The following is a 21,367-nucleotide window of genomic DNA, read 5'->3' as shown; positions in this document are numbered from 1 at the left end:
ATCATTCATTATGAAATATCATTTTTTCCTTGCAACAAGGCTAAAAATGATCTCGTTTTATGTTCACAATTCTCACATTCTCGCCAATCTAGACCTGAATGTAAAAACCCAAGCATTCATATAAAACATGACATAGAGATTGTGTGAGAGAGACTCCACTGCAAATTCAACACACCATCTCGTAGTATTCTTGCTCAACATTTATTAACATGACCAACATTGATATTCAATAATATTTGAAGAGACCTTCCCACAAGAGATGAGATATAAATATCCATACAATCTTGTGAATAACATTCAAAATCAAATCATCAATTTTAATCAATTGTTATATTGAGGGTTGTTAAATATTGCTATAATCTCCCTTCTTGGTCTCTCAAACCTTTTCTTACACCCACTCTCTATCTTATTCTTCTCTTCTCTTTGTCTATCTCACTCTCTACCCTTGTTTTCAGGACTCTATTATATACAAGATGCCAATTTTGTTGAGATTCACTAAATATGGATCAAATTATCCCTACATAGAAATATCCAATCTAAGCCTTAAATCTCTAACTCCAATAAATTACTTCAAATAGTAAATATTATGTAGATGGTAAATTAATCATCCACTTCTCAAATCAATCATTATTACATCTTAATTATGAAAAACAAATCCCTTAATCATATCTTAAATTAAATTAAAGAAATCCACTTTATTTTTAGTAAATTTGGTAAGACCTCTCAAGTCTGGTGGACTCTTAAAGAGATACTCCAACATCACTAATATATAAATATATTAATGATATAGTTTCAATTATATTAATATAAAAAGAAAATATTAGGAATAATCTACATGATTTAATGATAGCCATTTTAATTCTGGACACTCTCATATGGAATGATAGCCATTTTAATTCTGGACACTCTCATATGGAATGAAAGAAAAAAAAAATGATAATTACACTAGAATATTTAAATAATTATAATTGTAATTAATTATATAAGTAAGATAATGAAAAATTAATATACTTTATAATAATATTATTATTATAAGTGAAGTTAGTAAATTTCGAAATAAATAATGCTTTTATGAATAGATTCTTTATTAATATATAAAGGGAAATCAAAGTTTCTTATTATTAATGTTGTAAAAATTTGACCACATTTTCATTAGTGCACAAACTTTGTAGTAACATTTTGTATTTTTAAAATTAAGTGTTAATGACCCTACCTTGTGCTTGAAATTGTGATTATGATGTCCTTGGAGGCAGCCGACAGTGTCACTATTTGGTATTTGGTTTATGTTTTTGAGAGGATTTTCTTCCTCCACGTACCCATCTCAGGCCCATCTCAGGCAACCGACACTCACAAACTTCCTTTAGTCCTTGAAATGAGCCAATATCTTGTCCTTCCAAATTGCAGATACCCCACGTAAAACATTCCACTGCTTTTTCACTTTATTCTTTGAGTCCAAATCAGTTCTATGCATCATTACACCAACGTGGAGAAGTAAATATATATACCCACCAATTTTGGTAGCTTTGTCTGCACGTTGTCCTTTATGTTTGTTGCGGTTTAGCAATCAGTTGCAGCAACAATGGGTTACAGGCTCATTGTTGGAAGGTTTGTCTGCATAATTCTTGCTACAGTGCTGTCAGCTGATCATCAATTTGTGTTGGGTGAGTTTGATTACAAAGATGCTCTGCATAAATCTATTCTGTTTCTGGAAGCTCAACGTTCAGGAAAACTGTCTAGTAGGAACAGGATCAGTTGGAGAGGAGATTCTGCTCTCACAGATGGACACATGCAAAATGTAGTAATATAATTACTCCTTTTGGTATTGCCATCTAAGTCTGAATGCTTTGCACAATGAGAAAATAATATTAATGGATGCTATAGTTCATATAAACTTGTCTAGAGACTACTCCCATGAAAATTTGCAGCCTTTTCAATTAGAAAACACGGGTTGCCTGCCTTAGATTTTTATATTTTGAGCTGGCCATGGTCAAGCTAAATCAGATTTGTTTCACTGGTGAAGTTAGTGGAATGTTGCTGGTAAACTGGTTTCATAATCATTATGGTCTGCTCTACCCTAATGGCTAAAGCCGTTTCTAGTTTATTTGTTTTACGTTTGGGGTATTTTGACTATGATTGCAAACTGATAAAAATAGGTATTGTCTGTACAAATATTTCATTATTTCTCTTCTGTCATTACTTATGCCATGTAAAATGTATCTTGTGTTGCAATTATAATTATGATTAAAAGGTAGGAATTTCAAAATGAAATGCATTCTGTTTTTATTTATAATTATATTTAAAATTAAAAATTTCAAAATGAAATTAAAAAAATGAAATTGTTTGTGTGTTCAAAGAAGTTAAAAAAACCTCAAAGATTTGTTTATGGATGCATTACATAAATCATTTAAATTTAAATTTATTTCTATTAATGTAGCTCATTTAATTGTCTTGAAAAAATATATTAGTAAGTTTTAAAATAATTCTAAATATTGACGATTTAAATAATTTATGTGATAAATTCCGAAAGCAAATCTCTAAAAAAACAACCATCATATATATATATTAAGACGCAGTTAATTTGGTAACCAAATTCCTATTCCATGCCGTTCTTTAAACCTATTGTCTAAATTTAGAGATTTACTTATAAGGATTTAGATTATCATTTCAAAACAGTAATTAGGTTTTTTGGTTATCCCATTAAATTCCATCACTTTACTTAAACTTACTGTCTAGATTTACTAGTGGTGGTTTAGATCATCATTACAAAATAATAATTATATTCTTTTCCTTTCCCATGATGAGCACTTTGCCAACCAAATTTCACCCTTTTTATTATTTGAATTTCTCGATCTGAGTGATGAGTTTTACATTATCACTGAGATCTGGGCATTGCCAGCACAATTGAAATAGATATTGTTATATTTCATTATTTCTGTTCTTTGAATGTACAATGTATCCCACGCTCAATTACAATTTCAATTGAGCTTATTGTCTGTGCAGTTATTTCAACATTGTGTATTATCATTGAGATCTGGGCATTGGCAGCACATTTGAAATAGATATTGTCTGTGAAAATATTTCATTATTTCTGTTCTTTGAATGTACAATGTATCCCACGCTCATTTACAATTTCAATTGAGCTTATTGTCTGTGCAGGTATTTCAACATTGTGTATTAAAGATATTGTTGTATCCTTATTAATTCCAATCGCTCTACTTTCAATTGCTCTACTTTCAGATCAATACGTGTTTTAGATTCTATGGCTACTCAGCAATTTTCATTTTTCCATGATTACAAACTATTGTCCCAAGCCAGGCAAAAATCTAAAAGAGAGCTGTTAAAAAGAAAACTGGTTAATGAATTTTGATGGAATGATGAAACGTAATAATGATATTTTTCACCAAGTTTGTTAAGTTTTTAAAGTAAGGTGGTGATATTCTTCATAAAAATTTGAACGGTCAAATCCATGTCTTGGTTGGCAAGTCCTCTCGATTATTGATGCAATGGTAAATTAAATACCGACCCATCAATGAATTCTAAATTAAATTAAGCTTGCTACGCTTTAAAGGATCCCATTAACACTCTCTGTCCAAATAATTTTGTGAATATAATATTTAGTCCAGATCCTACCAATTCCTGATAACTTGGTACATTAGATAACTCACCACAACTTAATTTTGAATTAAGGACTCTTCCTTGAAAGTGACAGGTTTGCTAGGGTACCATCAACATTCTCCATCCAAATAATTTGTGCATTCAATACGTAGTCCAGATCCTCAACAAGTCTGGAAAGATACAATGATGTTTCGCATGGTTTTTACTGTGTTTTTGTGTAGGTGGATTTGGTGGGAGGTTACTACGACGCTGGGCATAATGTGAAGTATGGACTTCCCATGGCATTCACAGTTACCATGTTGGCATGGGGAGCCCTTCACTATGAAGTTGAACTTGCAGCAGCTAGAGAATTGTAGAACGTTAGGAATGCCATTAGGTGGGGTACTGATTATTTCATCAAAGCAAGTGCCACTAAAAATCAGCTATGGGTTCAGGTAAACTAATTATTATAGCAATTTTGATTTTTAGGGGCAAACTTTAACTAATGAGAATAGAAAATACTATAATTAGATTTACATAGAACATATGTTTAACTGTTTTTTTTCAGGTGGGAGATCCTATTGCAGACCATAGCTGTTGGCAGAACCCAGAGAGAATGGACACTCCAAGGACTTTGTACAAAATAGATAAATCCACTCCAGGGACAGAAATTGCAGCAGAGACTGCTGCAGCATTGGCTGCTTCCTCCATTGTCTTTCTAACCGCTGACAATCCTTATTCCCATCGCCTCCTCAAAAGAGCTAGATTGGTATAAGATTAATCTCTTCCAAATTGAAAGTTAAATTAATCTAAAAATGCAATATCCCCTTCAATTTTTTATAACATTCACATAATTGAATATGTAATGTATTATTGCAGATCTTTCGTTTTGCTGACCAGTACCGTGGAACATATGATGGAGAATGCCCTTTCTATTGCTCTGGCTCAGGCTATGATGTATACTTTCCCCATAATGACACATATTTTCAAATTAAATACACATTACTAACGCACCATTATTTAAAAGTACATAATGAGTAACTTCATGATGCCTTATTCTTCTGCCTCGGTCAATATGCAGGACGAGCTTGCATGGGCAGCATCATGGCTGTATAGGGCAACTGGATTGTCAAAATATACCAAATACATACTTCAGCAGAATTTTTCTACTTCCACTGAATCTGACTTCAGCTGGGATCTCAAATCTCCAGGTGTTCAAGTCCTCATGTCTCGTGTAAGTTGATATCTACATAAATCATATTAATTACCAAATGTTCAAGCTAGTCAATTGAGATAAAAGTTTGAAATCTTGTCACTTGACCTTCAACTTACCCATATTATCATAAAACTAATAATAAAACACGGCAGCTATATTTCTCTGGAGAATCCAACTTGGAAGTTTACAGAAAGAAAGCAGAAGCATTTCTCTAATCAGTTCTTCCAGAAACTCCTCATTTCAAACTTTCCACAACACCAGGTAATTGAAAATTTCCCCTTATGCTATGGGTTTCAAAGTTAAGCTCCTTAACAATGTTTAATCTGTTGCATTTGGACAGGAGGATTGTTATATGTCAGAGACTGTGCAAATACGCAATATGCTACAAGCATATCATTCCTTGTATCAATATACAGTGATTTGTTATCAAAATACAAGCAATCCCTGCAATGTGGCGATCAAATCTATGAACCAAGCAACCTGATTGCATTTGCCAAAAAACAAGTACATATACATATTGGATTTTTCCTTTTTGCAAAATATTTAATAAAGGACCATAACAACTTATCATACTAGTGTATCTATTTCCACATTTTCAGAATTTAAGAAATTCAAAGTTAGTTAGATATCTGTTTTCTCTGGATCCATCACATTACATATATACATTTGTGATGGATCTTGAAGACAATATCTAAATAATTTTATTCACAAAAGTCTCTATTGAGAAATTCAAAAGGATCCATCACATTACATATATACATTTGTGATGGATCTTGAAGACAATATTCACAAAAGTCTCTATTGAGAAATTCAAAATTAAAATCTGTTGGAAATTTCTGATAATTTCAAACACAAAAGAAATGCAGAGAGAACAACGCTCACTGATTTCAATACAGGATCTTTAATCATAAAAAAAACTGTTACAAAATAGTCTTCCTCTATAGAGGGGTTACAACAGGAACGCTCCAGTTCAAGAATCTGTTTTCAACTATCTTAGCACTGCTGTGCTGTGCGTTTATAGATAATTACAAAAAACTCTCAGATTCTTCAACAACTTCTCTCTTACTCAGAACTGCTATTCTTTACACATTATATAGGTTAAAATCATATCTGATTCTAAGTGATAAGAAAAAAAATATCCTACCTGTGTTTACCAACCGCAGTAAATAGCATTGATTACTCGGCTGAAAATATCCTATCTATATTTAATGCAGGCTTATCACAATATTGCACTATCACATAGCGAAATGCCGATTTACGACCCGCCGATGCGATATGCATCGATGTGATGCATTTTAACTTAAGCTTGAGAAAAAAAACATTAAAAACACGAGAAAGTTGGCCGCAGGCGGAACTGAAATATTATACAGCACAATGCTATATGCCCGTCGGGTCCGGCTATCGGATCGCAAACATATCTGTGCAAAGGGCCTGCCACCTTTTGAAAGCGTCGATGCGATATCGGCGATGCGATATCGCAATGCTACCGCCGATACGTCCGATGCTCCATCCCGCCGATACGCCGACTCGCCGATATGCCCATCGGCGATTGCTGATCGGTAATGTCCCATATCGTTGTCGCTGCACAGTAGTTGGAATTAATATTCCAACACTCCCCTTTAATTTCAACTACTGGGCGTTCAATCATACCCAGACATTTCCTGAAATGATCAAAGCTTTTCTTTCCCAATGGTTTTGTGAAGATGTCGGCTAACTGATCCTCTGTTCTGCAGTGCTGCAAAACAATCTCACCATTGTTAACCAATTCACGTATGAAGTGAAATTTGGTGTCAATATGCTTTGTCCTTTTATGAAAGACAGAATTTTTAGACAATGCTATTGCCGAGCTATTGTCACAGTAAATGGTTGTGCCCTTTTCTTTTTCATGACACAAATTTCTGAGAACTCTTCTCAACCACACTGCTTGGCATGCCGCTGCTGTTGCTACCACATACTCTGCCTCTGCTGTTGACAAAGACACTACTGGTTGCTTCTTGGAAGCCCATGAGATGGCTCCCGATCCCATATGAAACACATATCCCAATGTGCTTTTCCTATCATCAACACTTAGAATCCTCTTGGTTGCCTGCCAATGAGTCTCTTTTGGTCTTTCCATAAATCTGGAGATTAAACTCACAGTGTGCATAATGTTTGGCCTAGTTGCAGTTAAGTACATAAGACTGCCAATTATGCTTTTGTACAATTTTGGATCAAAATCTTTGCTGTTGTCTTCTTTGGTCAATTTCAACCCTATTACAGTTGGAGTCACAGCTGCCTTGTTGTTCTGCATGTTAAATCTCTTTAACATTGTTTCTACATATTTAACTTGAGAAATGAAAACACCATTTTCACTTTGGTCTACTTCAATTCCAAGAAAATATCTTAAGAATCCCAAGTCAGTCATTTAAAATTCACTTTTCATGACTACTTTAAAATCAACAATGAGAGAGGCACCATTGCTGGTAAAAATAAAATCATCTACATATAAAACAATAAGAATCTTACCGTCATTCTCCTTTATGTAGAGTGTGGGTTCACCATCACACTTATCAAACCCATTCTCAATTAGATAAACATCTATTCTGTTATACCAAGCTCTTGGAGCTTGCTTCAGCCCATAAAGAGCCTTCTTCAGTTTGCAGACTTTATGCTCTTGGCCTTCAACTTCATAGCCTGGAGGTTGTTCAACATAAACTTCTTCTTTTAACACTCCATTCAGGAATGCAAATTTAACATCCATCTGATAAATCTTCCATTTCTGTTGTGCCGCAATAGACAACACTGTTCTAATTGTTTCCATTCTTGCCACTGGTGCAAAGGTTTCATCATAGTCTTTGTCTTGTTGCTGCTTGTAGCCTTTCACAACAAGTCTTGCTTTGTGCCTGTCAATCTTTCCTTCAGCATTTCTTTTGGTCTTATAGACCCACTTAACTCCAATGGCATCTTTGCCTATAGGGAGATCCACTAACTCCCATGTTTTACTCTTCTCAATTGCACTAATTTCTTCATTCATTGCTTCAATCCATTTATCTTCATTTACAACATCTTCAAAATGAACTGGGTCATCAACATGACAATACAAAGTGAATAATGAATTTAGACCGCTATTGTCACTTACCTCTCCTTGTTCATAAATCTCATTCGGATATCTGAATCTTGGTCTTCTTGGTGTGCTTGGAGTTCCATTCGAACTTGAGGGTATTTCTGATCCCTGTGATGTGCTTGGAGAAGCACTACCTTGACTTCTCAAGGCTGTTCGAATTCCAGCTTGTGGTGTGGTTTGTTGTACTTGCTGCGGTGGAGGAGGAGCCACCAAGGAAGGATTATTTATTGTTGTCCCTTCCTCATCTTCTTCGTGAGACACAATTGTTTTCACATTCATTGTCTTCTCTAAGCTTCCATCCCAAGCTTCATCTTCAATGAACTGCACATCTCTGCTTACTATCAATTTCTTGGTGGATGGATTATAGAGTTTGTATGCTTTTGACTCCTCAGAATAGCCAATGAAGACACACTTCTCCCCTATACTGTCAAGCTTCTTCCTTAGCTGATCCAGTACATGTGCGTATGCTACACAACCAAATACTCTCATGTGAGTGACAGTTTGCTTTTGACCACTCCATGCTTCTTCTGGTATTTTGTTCATGACAACTTTAGTTGGGCATCTATTCAAGATGTAAACTGTGCAAGTGACAACTTCTGCCCAATACTCATGCGGCAAGTGTTTTGCCTTTAGCATACTTTTGACCATGTGAAGAATGGTCCTATTCTTCCTTTCGGCAACACCGTTTTGCTGAGGTGTATACCTCGTGGTGAACTGCTTTTGTATGCCATTTTCTCTGCAAAATCGCAGAAAGTATTTGGAGATGTACTCTCCTCCTCTATCTGTTCTGAGCACTTTGATAAAATGCCCACACTGTTTTTCAACAAGAGTTTTGAAGTGGCGGAATTTATCAAACACTTCACTCTTCTGTTTCAACATATACGCCCATGTCTTTATGGTGTAATCATCAATGAAAGTTAAAACATATTTATTTCCGATAAATGATGGTATTTGCATCGGTCCACACACATCAAAGTGAACAATTTCTAAGGGTGTTTTTGCCCTTATATCCTTTCCTGTTGGAAAGATTTCTTTGTGTTGCTTGCCCAAGATGCAGCCTTCACAAAGACTATCCAGTTTCTCGATCAATGGCAATCCCTTTACCATTCCCTTTCTGTGCAATAGATTCAAGCCTCCGAAATTGAGATGTCCAAATCTCAAGTGCCACAACCAATTCTCATCTTTCACTTGTTCCTGAAAGACTTCTTGTGTTATAGCTGCAATAGTTCTCGCTTCCTTCAAGTCTGCCCTAAGTTTGAGAGGAAACATTCTATTGCTAGTCATCTGCACCTGTGCAATGATCTTCTTACTTGGAGGAATGTCTCTGATTGTACACATATCGTCTTTGAAGAACACATTGTAACCTTTGTTAATGAGTTGTCCAATGCTCAAAAGATTACATTTCAGACCAGGTACATAGTATACCTCTGGCACAATCATCTGTTCTCCATTTCTCGCTTGGATACTGACTCTACCCTTACCCTTGACAAATATCTTACTATCAGTTCCTGTTGTTACCTCAGATTTCACATTTTCATCCAGATTGGCAAACATTTCAATGTTCCCAGTCATGTGATTACTACAACCTGAGTCTAAGAACCAAAAATCTTCTTGTTTGTCTTGTGCAATATTACATGTTAACAACACAATCTTTGGATTTTTATCTTCTTCATTTGCAAAATTAACATTCCGCCTACTGTTCATGTCATTTTTTTTTCCTACATTCATTGGCATAGTGCCCATATTTCTTACAATAATGACATTGGACTTGGGATTTGTCATACCTTTGTCCATGAGCTTGCTGCTTGCGTGAACCTTCATCTTGGTTCTGATTGCAGCTCCTTCTGTTTGTGCTTGCAGGATTATTTCTGCCTCTGTTTTGGCTTCTTCCACGACCTCTGTTAGTTGCTCTACCTTGACCTTTTCTTTGGCCAAAAGACATCTGAGTCTTAAATGCTTGCTCAAAAGAGGAATCTGTTCCTCTACTCAATCTGTGTTCGTGAGATATGAGAGAAGCAATCAGTTCATCTACTGTGAACTGTGAGAGATCCTTTGTTTCTTCTATTGCTACCACAACAACTTCAAACCGTGAGGGTAAACATCTCAAGATCTTCTCTACAATCCTTCTTTCTTCAAGAATCTCACCATGAGATCTTATCTCGGTTATCAACTCAATAACCTGAGTGAAGAATGAATCTATTGTATCAGATTCCTTCATGCTGAGTGTTTCAAAGTCTCTCCTCAACATCTGCAACTTTGTAGTCTTCACCTTCTCCATGCCTTGATAGGCAGTTTTGGGAATATCCCATGCCTCTTTGGATTTTGTTGCTGCTGCAATCGGTGGAAAAACACTTTCATGTACTAATTGGAAGAGGAAAAAGAGGGCTTTGGCATCCTTCTTCCTGTCGCTCTTCAACTGGTCTCTTTCTGCTACTGTCAAAGCAGCCAATGCTATTGCATTTGCAGGTTCAGCATAGCCAGATTCAACCAGCTCCCATATTCCTTGAGAAGCAAAAAATGCTTTCATTGTTATGGACCAATAACTATAATTTTTCCCATTAAACTGTGGCAATTGGGAATTTGTCAAACCAGTTCCAGCATCTGCCATCTTAACTTATATAAGTAAAGAAGAGATACTGACTGTATATATTTAAAACAAGCAAAAAAAACTTTCTTTGCTGGAGAAAATCGCTCACTAAGCTTCTTATAGCTCCTACAGTGAAAAACAAACTCTGTTTTTGACTCACTGAGTGCCTAGACTAGCTCTGATACCATGTTGGAAATTTCTGATAATTTCAAACACAAAAGAAATGCACAGAGAACAACGCTCACTGACTTCAATACAGGATCTTTAATCATAAAAAAAAACTGTTACAAAATAGTCTTCCTCTATAGAGGGGTTACAACAGGAACGCTCCAGTTCCAGAATCTGTTTTCAACTATCTTAGCACTGTTGTGCGTTTACAGATAATTACAAAAACTCTCAGATTCTTCAACAACTTCTCTCTTACTCACTTGATTATAGAACTGTTGTTCATTACACATTATATAGGTTAAAATCATATCTGATTCTAAGTGATAAGAAAAAAAATATCCTACCTGTGTTTACCAACCGCAGTAAATAGCATTGATTACTCGGCTGAAAATATCCTATCTATATTTAATGCAGGCTTATCACAATATTGCACTATCACATAGAAAAATGTCGATTTATGACCTGTCGATGCGATATGCATCGATGCGATGCATTTTAACTTAAGCTTGAGAAAAAAAACATTAAAAAACACAAGAAAGTTGGCCGCAGGCGGAACTTAAATATTATACAGCATAATGCTATATGCCCGTCGGGTCCGGCTATTGGATCACAAACATATCTGTGCAAAGGGCTTGCCACCTTTTGAAAGCGCTGATGCGATATCAGCGACGCGATATCGCAATCCTACCGCCGACTCGCCGATATGCCCATCGGCGATTGCTGATCGGTAATGTCCCATATCGCTGTCATTGCACAGTAGTTGGAATTAATATTCCAACAAAATCTCCATTGAGAGATTCAAAATTATAATTTAATTAGTTTTCATATCTACCTAGGTTAAAAAAACCAACAAAGTATTTTCTTACGCATCTGCATCTGAGCTGAGACCACCTTGGTTATCTGGATGCAATAATGATTTAGCTTTCGACTACATTGCGTTTCATATTGTAAAATTTACAGGTTGATTACATATTGGGTAAAATTCCTGTGGGCATGTCTTTCATGGTGGGTTTTGGTGACAAATATCCACAACAAGCTCATCACAGAGTGTCTTCAATAGTTTCAATATACGTGGAGTCGACAATGATATCATGTACCAAAGGTTTCATGGTGTGGTTCCACAGACCAGCACCGAACCCAAATGAATTAACAAGTGCAGTTGTAGGAGGGCCTGATCACCATGAAAGGTTTGAGGATTGCAGGGCCGATCCGAGCAAGCTTGAGCCCACAACGTATATCAATGCCCCTCTCGTGGGAGTCCTGGCTAAGCTCCACAATATCAACATGAAATCACCAATTTAAATTTGAAAGGTTATACTATTAATTCATTCTTTATTCTAAGTTTGCTTTCCGTTGTGGCTAGGTTAATTAGCCAATGGAAGAAAGTGTATGAACTTTGTTTATTTTGGGCTCTAGGATTATTTTTTGGGTCATTTTAGCTTGTTGGATCCCATGGCCAGATTGAAGGCTTGTCACTGCTACTTCCATCCTGGATCCTGTATGCAGAGTAGGCTTTGTAAATCGCTTTTTCCTTTTAAATAAAGTAAAATTGTATCACTTGTAAATAGAGAGACTTTACGTCTTGGATCCTATACGAATAGGGTTTAATATGGCTGGTCAATTCTCTCCTCCTTTGCTTTATTGAATATAAATTTGTATTACTTGAAAAAAGAGAGAGTATATGGGAGTCTCGGAGTTATTACATGAAACATTCATTTTCTGCGTTGGTTAATCGAGATTTAACCTTCTTGTTATTGAATATTAGATTTATATATATATATAAATAAAATATTATTGGTTTTTGTTATTAAAAAAAAAATAATAATAATAATTGAAACATGCACTTTTAGACAAAGTTCCAATAACAACGCCAATACTCTTATACTTACACCAACACTCTTATTTTTACTATTAGTATGTGTTTTGCACTAGTATACTTGTTTAGGGGTTTTATTTAAATTATGTTTGGTAAAAGTTCATATAAAATTAAGTTATTTCATAACTTTATTATAAAGTGCATTTTATTCACTATGCAATATTTTTAATATTGTTTTTAAGTTATTTTTTTTACTTCCAATTTTCATTTATAAAGCAACTTTATTGTAAGAGCGATTTTTTATTTGTATAATTGAACTTATATGCAAAGTTAAATGAGGGAATATATATAATATATATATATTTTCATATCTTAAAGTTTAGAAATTTTGGCAAATCTTACTATTTCATAATATGCAAAGTGTAAAACATTTTGCAATTTGTCTGTAAAAGAATTAAAGTCTGTAAAATTTTGGTAATTTTTGAGGTAAAATAATTTTATACTTTAAATTTTGGATGAATCATTTGTAGAAAAATTAGAAATTGGTGAATCTCTTTTTAGGAAAAAAACATCGGTAGCCTTTAAAATTTTCTCTCTACAATATCCATCATCATGTCGGAAAAATTTAAGGTGCCATGTGGTTCTTTGTTACAAATTAATGTCTTTTTTCAAAAAGTGGCATAACTTTCAGATTTGAAGTCTATCTTTCATGTTGTTATTTTTTAAATAGACTATTTTTTGAGAGAGCTTTCTATTTAGATAATCAGTTTCAACATTTGAATATATATATATATATATATATATATATATATATATATATATATATATATATATATAGAGTTGCTCCAACTCAACTTTTCCTTACCAATTTCAACTATTTATGGAAATCTCACATGGAGGTTGTACTAGGAAGTAAGGAATTATATCAAATTACGTTGGGAAAAGAAAAATCTCCCACTAATATTGATAAGAGAGCCAAATGGGAGGAACGATGAATCATGTGGATTGATGAAAATGTCCATTTATCCTGATTTGTGGTTTCATATTCAAGAAACTGATTACTCAGATGAAAGTTTTTGTTTGTTTGTTTTATAATGTGGTTCATGGACTTTGGATATCAGTGACCCCTATTTCCATGCAATATTTTCACTAGGCAAATCCTCCTCTAGGGATCACTTCCTACTTGCTCAACCACAAAGCATGACCTCAGGGGTGTTGAGAGAATTGAACCCGTGACATATCAATAGCAAAGGTGATTTAATGTCGGGGACTTGATCAATTGAGCTAACCTTCAGGGTTGACTTTGAAGAAGTATTAGAAAAGTTGAAAAATATATTTTGTGAACCTAATGTGAAGTTAGATCTCATCAACTTGAAAATCAAATCATGACATTAAGTCCTAATGATTTACCTTGCATTGAAAATTATATATATATATAAGTTCAAAACTTTTAGAAATTTAAATAAAGACTATCAAGTTGATCTATATGATGAGAACTACATATATATTATTCTTTCCAAGCTTGGTTCTACATATATTTTTTATCTACATGTTATCCACTAAAGAAGCTCTAGCGTTTCATATCAAAAACCTTCTCTTGAATCTTTTTCTCATTCTATGGTTAGATAGTAATAAAATCTCTTACATATTGGAGTGATTAGCACTATAGGTACATCTAACAAGGCCATGATGGCCTAATAGAAATATATAACCAAGCATCCAAAGAAGCAACATCCTTGCGAAAACAAGCAAAACAAGGGCTCCAAACCCTTTGAAACATCTTCTACTGCCAATGGTCACAAAGGACCAAAATGAAAAGAGTAAGAAGATTGATAGACATTGCAATGATTGTGGGAAAAATGGTCAATTTGGAGTTAAAATGTTCTAAAGTGATGGAGACCTTGGAAGCAATAAAGAAGCACAACCTACATCTTGATTATTCTTCTAACATTTCCTCTCATGGACATGCACTTTATGTTTTTGGTTTCTCCTTAAAGCAATCTATACTTCTTCTTCTAATGAGTGGCTCATTGATTGTAGAGAATCTTATCATATGGCTAAGAATAAAGCCTTTTTTTCTACTCTTAATGATTAAAACACTTAAGAAATACTTATTTGTGATGATATCATAGTTTTAAAAAATGGCCATTTTGAAACGGAAATGACCGAGTTGGTCCGTTCCATTGCCCTCTAGAGTGACTCAGTACAAAAAACGGCTCGGTTGGCCGAGTCAGCCATGATTTGGCCAACTCGGTCATTTCCCGTACTGACTCGGCTGAGTCACAAACAGTGGCCTGTAACCCACTAAAACAATGATTTAACATTATTTTCATGAAATTTTAAGGGGTTTGCTGATTGGTTTGGACTTCAAGGTGTTTTATGAATTAGCTAAATGTTATTTGGGGTCCATTTCCCCCTCCCAAACCCTATTTAACACACTCAAATGTACTCTACTATTGATATGCTATTCAAATTTCATGGTAATGTTAAACCCTTAAAGTAAAAGTGACATTCTCCTTAATCTTCATTTTCATCCTTTTACTTAAATTTTTAACATTACCATGAAATGACTCAGGATGTTTGAGAGTGGTTTCGACCTCATTGGATTTCATATGGAGAAAGTAGAATTTTAGATTTCATTCAAAATCCAGCAGAATTATCAGTTTTTCAGAATTTCACGATTGGAGGATTACAATGTTTCCATTGAATTTTGTCATGTATTAGGGTATGGAACTCGTATTTAATCAAGAGCACCAATCCCTCTATTTACCTTGATGTTAGTGACATTGGTTGTCGAACTCCTCTAGGATTCGCTCCCAAACCAGGAGCTTCTGAAAATGTCGCTCCCACTCCCGTTTTCGCTGCTGCTCCCAAGTAACACAAAGAAGAGAAACCATTTGGATCAAAAATGGTTAAATGACCTAGTTTATGTCCAATACAACCTCCGGCTCAGATGAAACCATTTGTTGAACAAAAGACCTGATTCAGATCCCGTTGTGTTGGAAGACATTGATCCAACATCAGATTGGGTAGTGGAGAGTTGTCCAGCAGAGTTTGATCCTGATGAGGATCTTGATTTAGATTTAGATATCGAGACATCAGTTGAACTTGAACATGCTATTCAGTTGAATGTAGATCCCGTTCCACCAGCCTCGGTCTCATAGCTACCAAGGACTCCAATTGTAGGTGCTTCCTCTGCTTAGCCACGACAGAAGCGCAGCCGCATATCTACTCTATCTCAGCTTGCATCTATTGTAGTTGCACAGCCTGCTAGTGGTACCACTTCTACAGCTGCAGTTGGAGATGATGATGATGAGGAGGAGCCATGGGGCCCCATGTCTGACTCTAATGATGATTCAGAGATCGACTGACATGATCTTGGCTCCTATGACAGTAGCTACTAGCTAGTAGTTGTAGTATTAGTACTGGAGTTTGGTCACTGTTTACCTTTGTTGTAGAGGCCATTTCTAGCCTCCTTGGTTATGTGTTTTTCGTTTTGAGTCTTTGATCATGTATGATAGTTGACTATGTATTGCCATTGGGTACCATTTTGATATAATGGATTGGTTCATGAGCCTACTTTGATCATATGTTGTCTTCCATCTATATTATAATGCTGTGTGTTTGGAAACATGAATGAAAATCTTTAAAATTATGTTTAAAATCTTTAAAATTATGTTTTTTTATAAAAAAAGTAAATATTTAATGTATTTTTTACAACGACCGAGTCATTGAAATCGAGCCGGCCGAGTCATTACCGTTTCGGAGTCGGAGTCGGAGTCGATCCTCAACCGAGTTGGGGTCGGAGTTGGAGTTTTAAAACTATGGATGATATACCTATTAATTTTATAGGATTTGGAACAATTCAAGTAGATATTATCATTTTAATGATTTATTATGTGTTTCAAGTCATTCTTGAAAACTTCTATTAAAATCATATCACTCATCAAGGTGAAGATGAAAAAACAAAGTTTTCACCTCACAATTTTTAATTGAGGATTTAAAAGATCCTAAGCACATCCTTTCCATTGGAATAGTTTGATATTACCAGGCTGTACAAGTTTGGCAACTTTGGGTCATCCTATTTTCCCTCAGTTTTTATTTCTCACAGTGATAACTTGAGCAAACTTTGGCATAAGTGATTTAGTTATCTAAACTATCACTTATTGCAGAAACCTTGTAATCAAGATATGGTGATTGGTCTTTTTCTTGTTTCTTGTTGAGATGACATTTATGCTGGTCATGTTGGAAAAAATCAGTATGATAGTTTTGACAACTGTGTCTCTTGACACACTACAACCCCGTTGTAGCTTGTCCATAGTGTTTTTGAGGTCCACTTTGTTCTACTTCTTTCTTCAAGTTCAATTACTTCTTAACTTTCATTGATGACTTATCTAAACAAGCATGGGTTTATTTCTTAAAACATAAAAGATACGTTTGTTACTTGTTCTTGGCCTAAAAGGCCCTTGTAGAAAAACAATATAGAAATCAACTACAAAGGTTAAGAACAAATAATTCAGGTGAATATGTCAACAATAAATTCACAAATTATTTCACTTCCACAAAGGATATAAAAAATATAACACCAAAAGAAGCATGGATTAAAATTAAGCTAGATGTAAGCCACTTTGTGTCTTTGGTAGTCACCAGAATGCGCTCACACTCCTAATTAAAAAATGAAATATTTACAACCTAAAAGAGAGAATTGTATTTTTGTTGGATATTCTAAAGACGTAAAAGGTTATAGACTTATTCAACCTCGATTCAATGAAATAATCATTAGAATATATGTTAAATTTGATGAAAATCTCTTAGTCTAGAAGTTTGATTTAGTGGTTGTGTCTTAATAAGGGGGAACCCTTTTATTGGTTTGTTTCACCAATTCAAATTGGTTTGGAAACCCTAATGATCATAATTCTAATGTGGGTTATGTTTTCAATCTTGGTTCCAGACATATCACTTAGGATTGTAAAAGGCATAGGAATATCACTCATTTTTCAAAAAATTAGAGTGTTAAGAAATAATTAATGCAATTCAAGAAGTATCTTGGCTTTGACAGATATTTTCATAGTTTTCCAACAACATCATCAAACCACCCTTTGGTGTGACAATCACAATGTCCTAAAGATAGCCAAAGATCTAGTTCAACATTAGCATAGGAAACACATTGAGCTACAAATGCACTTCATCGGAAAAATCATTCATGATCAAGTTACCTTGAAGTGCTCTTTTTCATTACAAATGATCTAGTTGCATATATTTTAATGAATTCTTTTATAGAAGCAGAGCTTTTTAAAATTCAATCTATGTTAGGAGTTCAAGAATTTGTGATTAAGGGGAGATGAGTTGTAGTGTTTCCTTCATTCCCATATTAATCATCTTTTTATATCCTTAAATCCTATTTCAAGTTTCTCTTAAGGGTGATGTTAGGATATTTAGACACTTAAGAGTCAATTAAGTTCGACTTGTTTTAATATGTCTATTAGGTAACAATGAGTTTCATTGTGTGTTTCCTTAGTATGCATTAGTTGCATTGTGATCCAATGGTCACAATATGTTCTAGACATAAAGTGATATGAAGAATCATATTCTCCTTGATAATAATGATATTGATCCATGGATTAAAACCTGATTGATCCATGATATATATTTAAAGAGCATAGAAAGTCATGGTTGATGAGCATTTTGTAGAACTCTCTTAAGCAATGTTTTTTATTTTTCATTAATAAACCTACCTCAACTAGCCACATTGGCTAGGGACATGGATTGCTTCCCTCTTTGAGGGTTTTAACCATGTACAAATATTGACATTATGATATTTGATCTATCTGTAAGAGTGTTTACTTATGTTGTTCATCATGTATGGAATACCCTGTTTTCTTAAAATATTTTTTCATTACAAGGGATAATCCTCTCGTAATGACTCATCCTTCCATTGGTTCCATAAGGTTTATTGTTATATCCTGGTTCATTCTTGGTATATCATGATTTGAATGATATGCAACTACTGTGAAAATGAAAGATGTAATTCATTCTATTTCTAATATAACCTATCTATGTTTCCTCTCTAGTAGAATACATTTAAACGAACCAATTTAAAACAACAAAAGGGAGGAACTAAAATCATGGAAATATTCGACTAATTATGATTGGTACCAAACATAAGATCATTTCAAAGAGGATAAGGAGATGTTTGATGGTAAACTTGCTTCTTTTCCACAGATGGAAAAATTTGCCGATGTGCCAAATTTACTACCTTATGTGAAACACGATCCATCCACAATGTATTTTAGAGAACTTTGTGCTAATTTTAATCACGGTCAACCACAATGTTATTGTAATTAAAACTAACCTCTTGTTTTTCTACTCAACAATATCATTTCCTCAAGATTAATAGTTGTGCAAATAGCTTAAAACAATCACTTTCTCCAAAGACAACTTAGTTAAATCCATAAATGAAAAATATGACATGTTATCAAATATGAACATGAACATGACATGTGATAATGTGTTGTTCCAAGAATTGGGTCATTGTTTCACCATTCACATGTGTCAATGGAATAAGCTTTATCCATCTAATAAAGTATTCTATAATCATGATTGTGTACTTGCATCTAATTGAATCTAATTGGATCTAGTTCTAATTTGAAATTAATTTATAAGGAAATTTTAATTTTTAAGACTATAATATCAAATAAAAACTACTTTAATTTCATATTAAGCGACCTACATCCATCTTAACCCCGGATCTATCAAACGTTGAGGGGGGTCCAATCTCTCGAGGTGCAAACTTTTTTTTCTAGTGCAAAACTTGAGGTAATGTTTTCACCTCGAGAGATTGGATCCCTCTCGACACTTGATAGTTATAGGGTTAATATGGATCTAGGTTGGTTATATAATACCATATAATATCTATATTTGTATTTGTGTCTCTTTGTTATTCCCTCTCTTTATCTCACCCACCAAACACACACACACACTCTCTCTACCTTTCTTCCCCTTCTCTGTCTATCTCTCTCTTCCCCTTCTCTCCCTCTCTATCTATATCCTTCTCTCTATTCCCTCCCACTCTACTATCTCCCTCACTCCCTCTCCATGGATCCCTTGTCACCCCTCTCTCTGTCCACCTTTCTCCCTCTATGTTTTTATTGCTCCCTCCCTCTCCTACCCTCTCCAATTCCATCTCTCTCTCCTCATCTCTATCTTCATTCCTCTCTATCCCTTATCTCCCACCTCCTTCTATCTCTCCCCCCAAATCACTCTCCCTCTCTCTCTCTCTTCTGTCCAACTCTATCACTATCTCCCCCCCTCCCTATCCTTCTCCATCTCTATGTCTCAATCTCTCTTCCTTCTCATTCTCTCCCTATCTCTATCCTCTCCTCTTCTTTCTCTTCCCTCCTCTCCTCTCTCCCTCACTCCCTCTCCATCTCTCACTTCTCACTCCTCTCTCTCTCCACCTCTATCTCTATATGTCTTTGTTCTTTCCTCCCTCTCTCTCCCACTCAAACTCCATCCTCTCTCTCTCTCCTCTCTCTTCCTTCCTCTCGCTCCCTCTCTCCCACCTCACTCTCTCTCCCCTCGATAACTCTCTCTTTCTCTTTCTCTATCCTCCAACTTTTTCACCATCTCACTCCTTCTCTCCACCCCCTCCCTAACTCTCTCTTAAATTTGATCACATTGTATTGTGTTTAAGAAATTATCTAAATTAGAAAAACTTAATTGGTTGTAAAATATTAAACCTATAGTTTGGATCAATCATGTCAAAGAAAATAAAATAATGAAAAACTTTAAAAAATCATGCACTATATTTAATCTATTATAATAAGTCAATTTGCTTGCTCTCATCCCTTGCATCCTTGGCTATGATGGATGTCGGTTCTTTATATATATATATATATATATATATATATAAAGAACCGAACCATCTTAGATTAATTTTATTAAAACCTTATTTTAATTTCTATGGGAATATTTTTAGTAGTTGTGAGGATAAAGGGTTTAGATATATCTCAAATTGTAACATTTTCCCTTTTAAATTCAATTAAAAAATGTTGTAAAATTAAATTAAAATAAAATATTTTCACTATGAAATAAGTTATAGCTTTATGGCATGTGGTATTGATAATCCATGGTATTGGCCCCATGGTATTGTAACAAAGTGGATTTGCAAGTTAATATCCATGGTTAACAATCTTGTCATATTGTTAGAAAATATTTGGTTGTGAAATAATTTATGTTTTTTGGGCATGTGGTATTGTTATAAGATATTTTGATTGTGAAATATTTTATGTTTTTTGGGCATGTAGTATTGATAATCCATGGTATTGACCCATGGTATTGTAACAAAGGCTATCTTTTACAAGTTAATAATATCTACCATAATGTGGGGGTGAATATCTACGATTAAGAATCTTGTCATATTGTTGTAAAATATTTTAGTTGTGAAATAAGTTATGGTTTTTGCACTTTATTGATAAGCCATGGTATTGGTTGTAAATATTAAACCATATTTAATCTATTATAATTAGTTGCTCTCATCCCTTGGATCCTTAGCTAACATGGATGTGCTTGCTCTCATCCTTTGGATCCTTAGCTAAAATGGATCTCTCTCTCTCTCTCTCTCTCTCTATATATATATATATATATATATAAAGAACCAGAATAGATCCATCATACTTAATTTATTAAAACATTAATTTAATTTCTATGGGAATATTTTTAGATTCAATTAAAAAATTGTTGTAAAATTAAATTAAAATAAAATATATATCCATGGTAAAGTGAGGGTGAATATCCATGGTTAACAATCTTGTTAAGAACCTTTTCATATTGTTGTAAAATATTTTGGTTGTGAAATAAGTTATGTTTTTGGACTTGTAGTAT

The 21,367-nt window shown here is 34.5% G+C and overlaps 1 pseudogene; it reads left to right on the top strand.

Moving 5' to 3' along the window:
- Positions 1-1,564: 1,564 nt before the first annotated feature.
- Positions 1,565-11,970, top strand: LOC149254996 (endoglucanase 16-like; annotated as a pseudogene).
- Positions 11,971-21,367: the final 9,397 nt, after the last annotated feature.

The sequence above is a fragment of the Pinus tabuliformis genome, chromosome 7 (assembly GCF_031772625.1).
Source record: "Pinus tabuliformis cultivar Carrire ecotype Pingquan chromosome 7, CPIR1, whole genome shotgun sequence".
Classification (NCBI taxonomy): domain Eukaryota; kingdom Viridiplantae; phylum Streptophyta; class Pinopsida; order Pinales; family Pinaceae; genus Pinus; species Pinus tabuliformis.
Note: the sequence above shows the minus strand (reverse complement) of the source record. Positions and strands in the feature narration are given on the sequence as shown.